Consider the following 13,308-nt stretch of genomic DNA (forward strand, 5'->3'; position numbering starts at 1 on the left):
CAAATCTCTCATTAAAAACAGCTGCCATGTCTCCAGATCAAAATTGTATCTACTTATCTATCTATCTATCTATTTAAAAATACCCAAATACCTCTTCATCCCTAAGCATTTTGAATTTGAGATATATATATATGATTATTAAAAATAGATTATCTTTTTTTACTTTAGGCATGTTATTACAGGGGTAAAAAAAAAGTGCCAAATATATGTTACTAAAGCTGTGTAAGACTCAGAAAAAATGGTTGACCCATACAGAGTAAGAATGAGCTGTAATATTTTAAGACATATTATTACATTATATTTTAAATTTGAAAACAAAACTTAAAAGAAAACTTTAGGCTCCGAGGAAGAGTATCAAAGAATTGAAAGCAAACCTCTGCCATTCATAAATGTTCCTCATTGGAGATGCCATTGGTGAGGAGTGTAGAGAATGTGGGATTCTTTTTACTATCTTCCCTTTTGGGAGCAGGGCTAGCTCTGAGAAAACACAAGGAAACTGCCTGAAGTTTCTACTCACTTCTTTGTGACTTAAATCATAGTATTGAAGTAAATTGCCAGAACATCTTAAGGTATTCACCATTTATTTATTTAGTCAAGAAAAATGTATTAAAATGTTTATGTTAAGCACTGTGCTACCTTCTGGTATATTGGTGAATTGAATAGATATAGTCCCTGACCACAAAGGGACTTCCTGTGTAAGCCTTTAATTTGTTTGGGTGCATCGGTTTTATTTTTTAACCTGTTCTTTCTAATTGAAGTTTTTACTTTCTACTTTACTGTTTTACCTATTAAAGATCTGAAACATGTCATTTGTCTTCTTCTTAAAGGTCAAAAATGTCCTCTGTCTTTAGTGTCCTTTCAAAGAGGGACCCATCGAGTAGGACCTAGTTAATAGCAGTAAGACAGAGCCAGCTGGGAAGGCCCAGAATGTGAGCTATCCTTGCCCCCTGCCACCAGATCGACACCGGAGGGTGGATGCATGTTGGGGTGCTGAGACTCTCATCTAGTGGGTAAAATACAGCCCTAAGAACAATAGGAAACACTTTCATAGCACTTAAAATGTTCCATGTTGTATAACATCCTACTTGCATTAGCTTGTTTACGCCACACCCCCACGAGGTAGATACAAGTAGTATCTTAATTTCTGTTTTAATTCAGGAACCAACCAGATTCAAATAACATGGGATGTTCTCTTATTAACCTCATTTTAGAAGAAGCCTGAAGCATGCAGAGGTTAATAACTTGTTCAAGATCACATGGTTGGAGATTTCATTGTTCAAATTCATGTAGTCTGGCTCTAGAATCTGTGCTTTTAGCCACTGCACTGTACAGACTCTACTTCCTTCCTTCTCCAAATGCATAATCAAAATAAGACTCCTAGTGCCAATGTAGATCTGAATATTTTTACTAGAAAATGTCAAGATCCAAGACAATCTTCTATTGGTTAAAGGAGGGCCTGATTATAGTGCCAGATGCAGAGGGAGAATCTGTGTAGGGATGAGAACCAGACAGGACTGACAAAGCACACTCTGTATATTTCTTTCACTACATTTGGCTATGTTCTATTAAAAATATTTGCTCATGTACCCTTCTGTCCTGTCAGACCCTAACTTATGTAGTCTTGTGATACACATAAAGTCCCATGCTTCTGTATCCTCATGGTCTTCTCCCATCTGATTTGGATGTGCTTCCTTGGGAATGACCCCTTCCTCCCTCCAGAAGCTTATATAAAATCCAATCTTATAAAGATAAAGCTTCTTAAAATCCCCAGACAAGCACTGTGTTTTTTCCCCATTTGTTTTCATGTTGACATGGTATCTCTATATTGTAGAGAGATGAAGAATATTGATAAGCATCTTATAGCATGGTAGAGACTGACATAGCTGACATTCACTTTTTTAAAAATATAATTTATTGTCAAGTTGGCTAACATACAGTGCATACAGTGTGCTTTTGGTTTTGAGGGTAGATTCCTGTGATTCATTGCTTACATACAACACCCAGTGCTCATTCCAACAAGTGGCCTCCTCAATGCCCATCACCCATTTCCCCCTTCCCTCCCCCCCATCAGCCCTCAGTTTGTTCTCTGTATTTAATAGTCTCTTATGGTTTGCCTCCCTCTCCCTTGGTTTGTAACTATTTTTTCCCCTTCTCTTCCCCCATGGTCTTCTGTTAAGTTTCTCAAGATCCACATATCAGTGAAAACATATGATATCTGTCTTTCTTTGACTTATTTCACTTAGCATAATACTCTCCAGTTCCACCCACATTGCTGCAAATGGCAGGATTTCATTCTTTCTTTCTCATTGCCAAGTAATATCTCATTGTATATATAAACCATATCTTCTTTACCCATTCATCAGTTGATGGATACTTAGGCTCTTTCCATAATTTTGCTATTGTTGAAATTGCTGCTATAAACATTGGGGTACAAGTGCCACTATGCATCAGCACTCCTGTATCCCTTGGGTAAATTCCTAGCAGTGCTATTGTTGGGTCATGGGGTAGATCTATTTTTAATTTTCTGAGGAACCTCCACACTGTTTTCCAGAGCGGCTATACCAGTTTGCATTCCCACCAACAGTGCAAGAGGGTTCCCATTTCTCCACATCCTCGCCACTATCTATTATTTCCTGAGTTGTTAATTTTAGTTACTCTGACCTGTGTGAGGTGGTATCTCAGTGTGGTTTTGATTTGTATTTCCCTGATGGTAAGTGATGTTGAGCATCATTTCATGTCTGTTGGTCATCTGGATGTCTTCTTTGGAAAAGTGTCTATTCATGTCTTTTGCCCATTTCTTCACTGGATTATTTGTTTTTCGGGTGTGGAGTTTGGTAAGTTCTTAATAGATTTTGGATACTAACCCTTTATCCGATATATTATTTGCAGATATCTTTCCCATTCCATCAGCTGCCTTTTGGTTTTGTTGATTGTTTCCTTTGCTGTGCAGAAGCTTTTTATCTTGATGATGTCCCAATAGTTCATTTTTGCTTTTAATTCCCTTGCCTTTGGAGACATGTCAAGCAAGAAATTGCTGCGGCTGAGGTCAAAGAGGTTGTTGCCTGCTTTCTCCTCTAAGGTTTTGATGGTTTCCTATCTCATATTTAGGTCTTTCATCCATTTTGGGTTTATTTTTGTGTGTGGTGTAAGAAAGTGGTCTAGTTTCATTCTTCTGCATGTTGCTGTCCAGTTCTCCCAGCAACATTTGCTAAAGAGACTGTCTTTTTTTCCATTGGATACTCTTTCTTGTTTTGTCAAAGATTAGTTGGCCATACTTTTGTGGGTTCAATTCCAGGTTGTCTATTCTATTCCATTGGTGTATGTGTCTGTTTTTGTGCCAATACCATACTATCTTGATGATTACAGCTTTGTAGTGGAGGCTAAAGTCTGGGATTGTGATGCCTCCCACTTTGTTTTTGTTTTTCAATATTACTTTGGCTATTCAGGGTCTTTTGTGGTTCCATACAAATTGTAGGATTGTTTGTTCTAGTTTTGAGAAGAATGCTGGTGCAATTTTGATTGGGATTGTATTGAATGTGTAGATTGCTTTGGGTGGTATTGACATTTTAACAGTATTTATTCTTCCAATCCATGAGCATGGAATGTTTTTCCATTTCTTTGTGTCTTCTTCAATTTTATTCATAAGTTTTCTATAGTTTACAGCATACAGATCTTTTACATCTTTGGCTATGTTTATTCCAGGTATTTTATGGTTCTTGGTGCAATTGTAAATGGGATCAATTTCTTGATTTCTCTTTCTCTTGTTTTATTATTGGTGTATAGAAATGCAACCAATTTATGTACATTGATTTTGTATCCTGTGACTTTGCTGAATTCATGTATCAGTTCTAGCAGCTTTTTTGGTGGAGTCTTTCTGGTTTTTCATGTAAAGTATCTGTAGTCTTAACTTAGCTACTTCAATATACATTATCCCCTTGCTGCTTAGTAGTAAAACTGCTAATTTATAGCTGAGCACATGACTGTCCAGAATCAAGACTAAATTGCCCAGCCTCTCTTGCAGTTAGGTATGGCTATATGACTATATTCTAGTCAATGAGATATAAGTGGAAGCATTATGTGCAACCTTCAGGAAGTATCCTCAAAGAGAAGGAGTATGTCCTTCCTTATACTTCTTCCTTCCTGTTAACTGGAATGCAGATAGTTGAAGCTTGAGTGGCCATCGTGGGTCCATGTCTTAAGTATGATAAACTAACAGGACGGGAGGAGATGGGCAATCATGAAAACACCATTTAGCCCTGAATAGTTGTTTGTTTTAACCTCCAGTCTTTATGAGAGAAAAAATAATTGGGATGCCTGGGTGGCTCAGTCATTAGAGCTTCCCACTGTTGATACTAGTTCAGGTCATGATCTCGCTGTTATGAGATGGAGAGTTGCATGTGGCTCTGTGCACACTGAGCGCGGAGCCTGCTTAGGATTCTCTCTCTCCCTCTGCCCTTTCCCCACTCAGGTGCATGCGTGCATGCTCCCTCTCTCAAAATAAGTCAATAATAAACATATTAAATTCTAACAAGTTTAAGTCACTGTTATTTTAAATTTATATTTCTCATAGCTAAACCTAACTAATCCTAACTAATACAGTTGTAAGTTAAATCTAGTCTCTACCCCTTATCCTGGTGGCAGTACCTGCCCATGTATTTGCTTTCATTCCCCTTTGTCAACAACCACTATTATATCTTTTTATGAAACTTCTAATAGACTTTAACTACAGTCCATTTACCTACCCTCAAAGCCTCAGAATGGTCATGCCCTGGATTTGGCTGATGTCTTAGAAAGTATAAGGGGATTTTTGAATAGGATAGTAAGGTGTTCTGATTATTAAAGATTTGTTGTTGTTGTCTTGTGACTGGTGGATAGTCTATTTGGAGAAGGAAGAGGTAAGGAGGTGGGGCATCTTTGTCACTTCTTATCTTTTGGATTATTATTTTTTTGTGTGGTCATAGGTTATGTGAAATTGGTATCTTGAGAGTAAGATGATAGCCATGCCCTATCCTTCAGTCTTAATGAGTTTTCTGGTTCATGATCCCTTGATGTCTAGCTTGTGGGCCATCTTCTGAGTCTCTAGTATTGTCCAGAATTTTGATCTCTTAGATTTCTTATTTCCTGTTTTATCTGGTTTCTTCTACAGCAGAGGTCCTGAACCTGGGATTCATGGATCCTTAAGGAATTGGCTGGGGATGGGGGGAGCCTGTGAAAACTTCTTGCATTATATGTGGACTTTTATGGATAAGTGCATGGGCGGATTTCTCTTTTTTTTTTCTAGCCAGAGCCTGCATTTCACTAAATTCTAAAAGGAATTTCTAACTCCGAAAGTCTAAAGATTTTCCATATGTTAAAACTTGACTGAGTCAGATACTTAGTTGCAAACATGGGACATATTATTTGGCATCATAGAGCCTTCCTTTACTGAATTGCTTTTTAAAACAAAAAAATTATTGAAATATAATTGGCATATAACATAATGTTTCAGGTGTTCAACATAATGATTTGATATTTGTATATATTGCAAACTAATCACCATAAGAAGTCTACTTACTATCCATCACCACAGATTTACAATTATTTTTCTTGTGATGGGAACTTTCAAGATCTACTCTCTTAGAAATTTTGAAATATGTAATTCAGTATTATTAACTGTAGTCTCCAAGTTTTACATCACATTCCCAGTACTTATATATTGTATAACTGGAAATTTGTACCTTTTGACCACCTTCACCCTAACTATCTCTGGCAACCACCAATCTGATTTCTCTAGGAGTTCAGTTTTTTGGTTTGGTTATGCTCTTGTATTGCTTTAGACTCCACATATAAGTGAGGTCATATGATGTTTGTCTTGCTCTGACTTATTTTTCTCAGCATAATGCCTTCAAGCTCCTTTCATGCTATCTCAAATGGCAAGATATCCTTTTTTTAATGTATGACTAATATTCCATTTTATGTATACACCACATCTTCTTTATCCATTCATTCATCAAGGATCACTTAGATTGCTATTGTAAATAGGAACATGCAGACACATGGCTATTGTAAATAATACTGCAACAAACATGGAGTGACATAAACTTTTCAAGTTAGTGTTTTTAGTTCTTTTGGAAAAATGCCCAGAAGTGGAATTGATGGATCATATGGTTTAATTTTTAATTTTTTCAAGAACCTTCATGATGTTTTTCATAGTGGCTACACCAATGTACCTTTCCACCAACAGTGCATAAGGATTTCTTTTTCTCCACATCCTTGCCAACACTTGTTATTTCTTATCTTTGATAATAGCCATCCTAACAAGTGTGAGATAATCTCTCTTCATGATTTTGATTGGCATTTCCCTGATAATTAGTGATGTTGAATACCTTTCCTTGGACCCATTGGCCATCTATATATTCCTTTGGAAAGATGACTTTTTAGATCTTTGGCCTGTTGTTTTTTTTTTTAAAAAGATTTTACTTTTAAGTAATCTCTGCACCCAATATGGGACTCAAACTCACACATCTGAAATGAAGAGTCACATATTTAACAAACTGAGCCAGTCAACTACCCATTTTAAATTGAATTGTTTTTTTTTCTTTTGAATTATGTGAGTTCTTTGTATTATGGATATTAACCTCTTATCAGATTTATGATTTGAAAATATTCTCTTGCATTTGGTGGGTTGCCTTTTCATTTTGTTGATAATATTCTTTGCTGTGCAGAAGCTTTTTAGTTTGATATAGTGCCACTTGCTTATTTTCACTTTTGTTGCCTTTGCTTTTGCTTTAAAATCTGGAAAATCATCAACAAGACCCATGTCAAGGAGCTTTCCTCCTATGTTTTCTTCTAGGAATTTTATGGTTTCAGGTACTACATGCAAATCCATTTTTAATAATTTTTGTGTATGGTGAAAGAAAGTGGTCCAGTTTCATTCTTTTGTATGCACCTGTCCACTTTTCTCAACACCATTTTTTAAAGAGACTATTCTTTCCCCAATGTATATTCTTGACTCCTTTATCATAAATCAAGTGACCATATATTCATGGTCTTACTTCTGGGTTTTCTATTCTGTTCCTTTGATCTTTATGGTTTTTTAAAAACTTTTTTAAATGTTTACTTATTTATTTTGAGAGTTAGGGCATGACAGGGGAGAGGCAGAGAGGGAAAGAGAGAATCCCAAGCAGGCTCACACTGTCAGTGCAGAGCACAATGTGTGGCTCAAATTCACAAACTGTGAAATCATGATCTGAGCTGAAATCAAGAGTCGGATGCTTAATCAACTGAGCCACCCAGGCACCCCTAGGTGTCTGTTTTTAATGCGAATATTATACTGTATTGATTACTATAGCTTTGCAATATAGTTTCTGTTAAGTTTTTATTCAAATTCTAGTTAGTTAGCATTTGGTGTAATATTAGTTTCAGGTGTACAATATAGTGATTCAATATTTCCATGCATCACCCAGTGTGTACAACAAGTTCACTCCTTAATCCCTGTCACCTATTTAAACCACATCCCCACCCAGTTTTGTAATATTATTTGAAATCAGAAAATGTAATAGCTTCAGATTTGTTCTTCTTTCTTAAGATTGCTTTGGCCTGATGACTTCTGTAATTATCAAGTCTCTCTCTCTCTCTTTTCAAAATCTTTTTTAATATTTTAATTTATTTTTGAGAGAGAGAGAGAGAGAGAGAGAGAGAATAAGTGGGTGAGGGGCAGAGAGAGAGGGAGACACAGAATCAGAAGCAGGTTCCAGACTCTGAGCTCTCAGCACAGAGCCCTACATGGGGCTCGAACTTGTGAACTGTGAGATCATGACCTGAACTTAACTGACTGAGCCACCCAGGTGCCCCAAGTTTCTCTTATTTTTACTGCACAAAATTCAACCACAATTTGTGCCCCGTATCTAGTTTACCTATAATTGTATCTTATTTGTCACAACCCAATTTTATAATATGTTAATTTTTAACTTCTTGTGTATATATTATTTTTGAAAAATATATGATAAAAATAATAACTATAACTTGAAGAATTCATCATTAATTTCTTGTGACAGATTCTTATGTTGTGCTAAGGGCTGCAATAACCACCTATGCCCAACATTAAACATAACTTCCCCACCTATCTTTAGAAGTACTTAAAGCCATTGTGACCCAAGATGATATCAGTCTGTAAGTATTTGTGGTCTACATAACAGGTGGAGGATTGTGAAGTTTAGGATTGAGGGAGATGATAGAAAAGAATTAGGGAAAGAGCCTGGGAAGATGACATCTATTTTGAAGGAGAAAGTGATTATTTCTTGTGAAACAGAAGATAAAAAGGATAGAAGTAAAGATAAAGATATTTTAATGTGGATAGAATGTGAGAAGGAATAGGCAAGTGATGGCTCAGTACTTTCAGTAAAGGGAGAAATAAGAGGGGAATTTTAAGTTATCTTCATGAAAAGGGAGGGATAAGGTTAGTTCTGATATGAAGAGCTCCAGTGGGGTGAGAGGAGTGAATAAAAGACTAACAAAAAAAGTAGGGAAATAGGTCATTTCAACAGTTCAACAAATTTCTCTGAGTACTACTATGTTACAATACTGTGTAGGCACAGGGTCAGAGAAGATATAATCCCTTTCCTTGTGGTTGTCCCTCTAAATGGGAAAGCCACCACCAGGGCCCTGTTGAAAGGATATGAACATTAAACATTAGCATAATCACACGATGATCTTTAGCAATGCTTGCTGGACTCTGCAGGACAGGAGGTGGATTGGGGGCTGTGAAGATTCAGATTTACTAACAACCTGATAAGAATATTCAAGGCACCACTGGTGAACATGATGTCCACACTAGGAAAAGAGGTATGTAAGGTAAGGGAAAGCACTGCTCCTGTAGGGAGGGAGTACTGTGGGCATCAGGAAAGGCAGTGCCAACTTTAAGGGAGCCCTCAAGTGATCCTTCAAGTGATAAGAGGCCTCCCAGTTAAGTCCTATTGGTGGGTCACTGAGACAGTGAGGAGGGACATGGATGAGTAAAAAGTGTTATAAAGATGTAATAAGGGCTTATGCATGTCATAATATGATTAAACAAATAGGAAGTATACAGGAGTTATGAGGAGTTGGATCCCCACAAATCTAAGAAAGACCAAGTCATATAAGGTCCAGCTCATCCAGGAAAGTCTCGAAGTACAGGGATTCTGATCCTGAAATCATCTCCGTTTACCTTGGTTTATCTTTTTGAGACACTTAGTTGCTTCTGAGAGGACTTGCTATGAAGATTCCTTTCCTTTTTTTAGCTCTTCTTTTCTTTGGCCTGTTATCTGCCTCAGGTAAGACTTTAGCAATAATTAGGGAAAAGCTAATACAAATGAGAAGGCTCAATGTAATGACACAACAACCATTCTTTGGTAATGGTACATTGTAGGTGCTCAAGAATGTTTTGAATGAATGAATCATTGTTTCTTTATGAATGACCCTGGAAATAGAAAAGAATTTGGAGAATTCCAGGGTTCCCTTTCTATGTCATACTAAATTTCACATCTCAGCAATGAAATAGAATCTTAGATTATTTCCAAGAAAAAGAATTTATAGATTTATCTGTTTTGCCAAATGATTTTACAAAATGATTTTGAAACCTTGAACTCAGGTCTTCTAACTCCCAGAACACCATGTACATTTTATTTCCACTGTCATGTTTCTCTACCTATTATGAGGAAAGTACAAATAGTATCCGTTTTGTAGAGTTTTAGTGTGAGACTTAACTGTGTTAATCTATGTTAAGAGCTTTGAAGAAGTACGTGACAAATAGTAAGTGCTCAAGAAACATTATTATCATCATCATGACAGTTTTTACCTCTTCTTTATTCCCTTTGGTAATTTTTTCCATTGAGTTCAGAATATCCTGAATCAAGATGAGCCCAGATAGAACTGTGCAGTTGTTTATCTTTAGAACTCCAGGTGCCCATGAAGTGATAAAGGGCTAATGGGGTTAAGAATGGAAAGGAAGGAATAGAGGAGAGAGACAGAGAGAGAGAGACAGAGAGAGAGAGAGAGAAAAAAAAAATATATATATACATACACGTACATACATATATATATATATTCATCAGGAAGATGAAAACATTAATGACATGGAGGTGAGAAGAAGGAGGAAGATGGCAACAATGATGGTGCTAGGGGGTTAGGCTGAGTCATTTAGAAAATTTTGTTGCCATTAATAGAAATGCGACTGCAAGAAAATGAAGCTGGTTTGGGAATGAAGCCAGTTAATATGATTTTAGAAATGGTTGCTTTGAAGTGACAGTAAAACCTCCAAGTGGAAATAATCTACTAGACAGACAAGCGGAGATAGGAAACCAGGAGAAAGCTTGTGACTGAAGATAAACATTGTGGGATCTTCCACAGAAATATGACAGCTGAAGTTATGTGAATAGATTACTACGCTGAGGATAATTCTTTCCTTTCTCTTTCTCGCAGGCATGTTGTGCTCTGAGCACGGTGATGATAAGTGCTGTGTGTTAGTGGAGGACAAAGGCAACACAGAAAACTACCATTCTCTTTTCTTCTCTATTCCTTCTCTCTCCTTTTCACTCTTCTCTCCACCTTACTGTCTCTCAATAGATATTTTTCCCATTCCTGAATATATAAGGTAGTTTACAAGTTGAATACAATATATTTTTTAAGCTAAATAATTAGAAGATTCAGACAAAGGAAAAGCAGTGGAGAAAAAAGTAATTTGGAATACTGATGGTATTGTGTTCCAAAATGATCCCTGGGTGAGTGAGGTAGCTGACAGTGGAGAATAGAGGAAGTCATTGATGTGGATTTCAGTTTGGAACATCCTGAGAAACTGCACCTACACGTTAGGTACCTGCTTGTCCTTACCTGCTTGGAATGGTAGGACATCCATCATGTCCTTCCAGCGTGGCATGATCTTCTAGAAAGTACAGTTCTGGTCCTTGTCCTAGGATTATCCAGTAATGCCAGCCTTATTTAATCCAAAGGAAGTTCAGTCAGTCTTTTACTCCAAGTCAGGAGTGACTGAATTCCCTGTCACTTCCTTCTAAAATGCGTTTTTTAAAAATCCTGATTAAAAGCTATTTTGTTCCCATGGGCCATTGCCACTGATTCCACAAGTCTTCATATTTGCACTCTCTTCTAGAACTTTGTGAATATATCCACAAGTAAATATAGTCCCTGTTTTTGCTTATTTGTTTATCTTTCTGCTTAATTTTAGGAACTGAAGATGATTATATGGTCACTAGCTTCCTGGACTGTAAAAATCAAACATTGTGTAGTTCTCCAAATGAAAATGGAAACTGTTCTGATGTTAACAAGGAGGTTGGAATATGTGTCTTGCGTTTTAGAAAAAATGCAAAGCAACCAACCATAAAGAAATAGAACATTAGGAAGACAGGACAATCAACACCCTTGTCTTATCAGAAAATAAAGTCTGTTTTCTCTCGTCTCTCTTTTCTTCTCTAGTGACACATTTATTTCTTGACAGTTTAGACAAAAGTTTATTATCAAGGAATTACAATGAAAGCCAACATTTCTTTTCATCCAGACCAGTCAGAGAATACAGATGAAGAAAACAAAAGAAGACCTGTTCTTTCTGGGTTGGGGTGCGAGTTTGGGGGAGTGTGATGTGTGAGAGAAGATCTGAAGGGGCATTCCTGGTATGTGTGTGTAAGGTGTGGAAAGGGCAGGTGGAGTACAGGTTATCATGTTTTACTGCATATTGTGAATGGAGTCTTCGTTCTTTGTTTTGCAGATTTTGGTGAGGTCTTAATTTGCTTTTCAATAATTATTTTTGGCTCACAATCTTTGTAACAGGTTAGTGTTTGTATCATAACTTGTGGTTTCTTTACCTGACCATAGAAGCCACATCCACAATCTGGGTCTGGTGAGACAAGAAAGGAGCCTTTGAGCCTGGGACTCCTTTCCTTCTGCTGGAGCCTTGGATGCCCATGCTTTCTGAAGCAACTATAATTCCCTGCACAGCATGGCTGTAGGCGGGCAAGGCTGTTCTCCCCAAGTACCTTGGTCCACCAAGATGCACGGATTCCTCTGTACAACTTCCCTCTGAAACTGCCCTCTTGGCTTTTTAGGAAAACCCAACTTGATGGAACATTTCTAATTTGGGTAGATCAAACTGCCTACCCATGCAGAAGTATTTGCATTTTAAATAGGTAGCTTAGTGGTAGTAGGTGAATTTCAGACTGTATAACTAAAAGGGAAGAATTTCAGGCAAATATGGGCCTTCCAATTAGGGCTCTGGCCGGAAACAAAAGTGACATTCAAAGAGGTTTGCAAAGGTATGAGTGGGCAAGGTGATCAGACAGGGCGGGGTCAGGGAAAGCAATGTGGGGAAGAAGACTTTCATTGACAAGGCTCCCCTGAAGGGGTGGAGGGAGTTTCTAGCAAGGAAAAAAATAGAAAGTGGAACAACACAGATTTGTCTTTTATTATTAATAGAATGGGGGCAGCAGTAAGGCTTATATCTGGCAATATTGGCATGGATGTGCTTCAAGTAAAGAGCTTTTGTTTGCTTGTTTTAGAATTCAGGTTGCGCCTGCAGAGCCTGCCCTTTGGGGTCTCCATGGCCTCCCAGAGGGGCGCTGTCCCCCACCCTGGCTTCTGCCCCTCCCCAGGTGAGCTGGTCCCTTTGTGATGCTGATGTAAGTGCCCAGGAGGGCTCTTATGACTCCCTCACACCCTCACTGCCACTTGCCTCGGGCAGATGTCCCTGTCAGATATGAGTCACCTGTTCCTGTCTAGCAGGCCCGAGGCAGTGGGCGAGGCAGTCCTTGCTCTGCCAGCATTGGGGCCCTGGTCAGCCAGCACACGCTCCTGACTAAGGTAACGCATGAAGACCGGACCCCAGGGGCTGCAGAGTCGAGCTCCCAGTGAAGTGAGGGATGCAGGCTGGGCCAGCTAGGTGGTTCCAGTCCCCGAAAAGCCCTTCCTGCCCTGTAGATCATGGTTATAACCCTAGATGCTGTTTCCAATGTCATGTCTGCTTTAGAAATGGTACGTTAAAAACATGTAAAAATGTACTGTTCATGCTTTTTCACCTCTCTAAATGTATCATTTTCTGTTTCCCTACTTGTTCTCCCACCCTCATCCCCACCCCTCCAAGTGTCCAGAGATGGTTGCACTAATTTTCCAAATGGCCTCCCAACCTCAGACTTGCTCTCAAATTCCTTCTTGATTGTCCGACCAGATGTGTGTGTGTGTGTGTGTGTGTGTGTGTGTGTGAGAGAGAGAGAGAGAGAGAGAGAGAGAGAAGAGAGAGGGAGAAGAGGGAGGGGGAGGGGATTCTATGGCTTATCTATTTCATAGGGG

The 13,308-nt window shown here is 38.2% G+C and overlaps 1 long non-coding RNA gene across 1 annotated transcript; it reads left to right on the top strand.

Moving 5' to 3' along the window:
- Positions 1 to 8,849: 8,849 nt before the first annotated feature.
- On the top strand, positions 8,850 to 11,428 carry LOC122236454. Its single transcript, XR_006214524.1, has 2 exons — positions 8,850 to 9,290; positions 11,198 to 11,428. It is a non-coding gene; the product is annotated as an uncharacterized LOC122236454 (long non-coding RNA).
- The last annotated feature ends 1,880 nt before the right edge of the window (positions 11,429 to 13,308 follow it).

This window comes from Panthera tigris, chromosome A2, assembly GCF_018350195.1.
Source record: "Panthera tigris isolate Pti1 chromosome A2, P.tigris_Pti1_mat1.1, whole genome shotgun sequence".
In the NCBI taxonomy this organism is placed as follows: domain Eukaryota; kingdom Metazoa; phylum Chordata; class Mammalia; order Carnivora; family Felidae; genus Panthera; species Panthera tigris.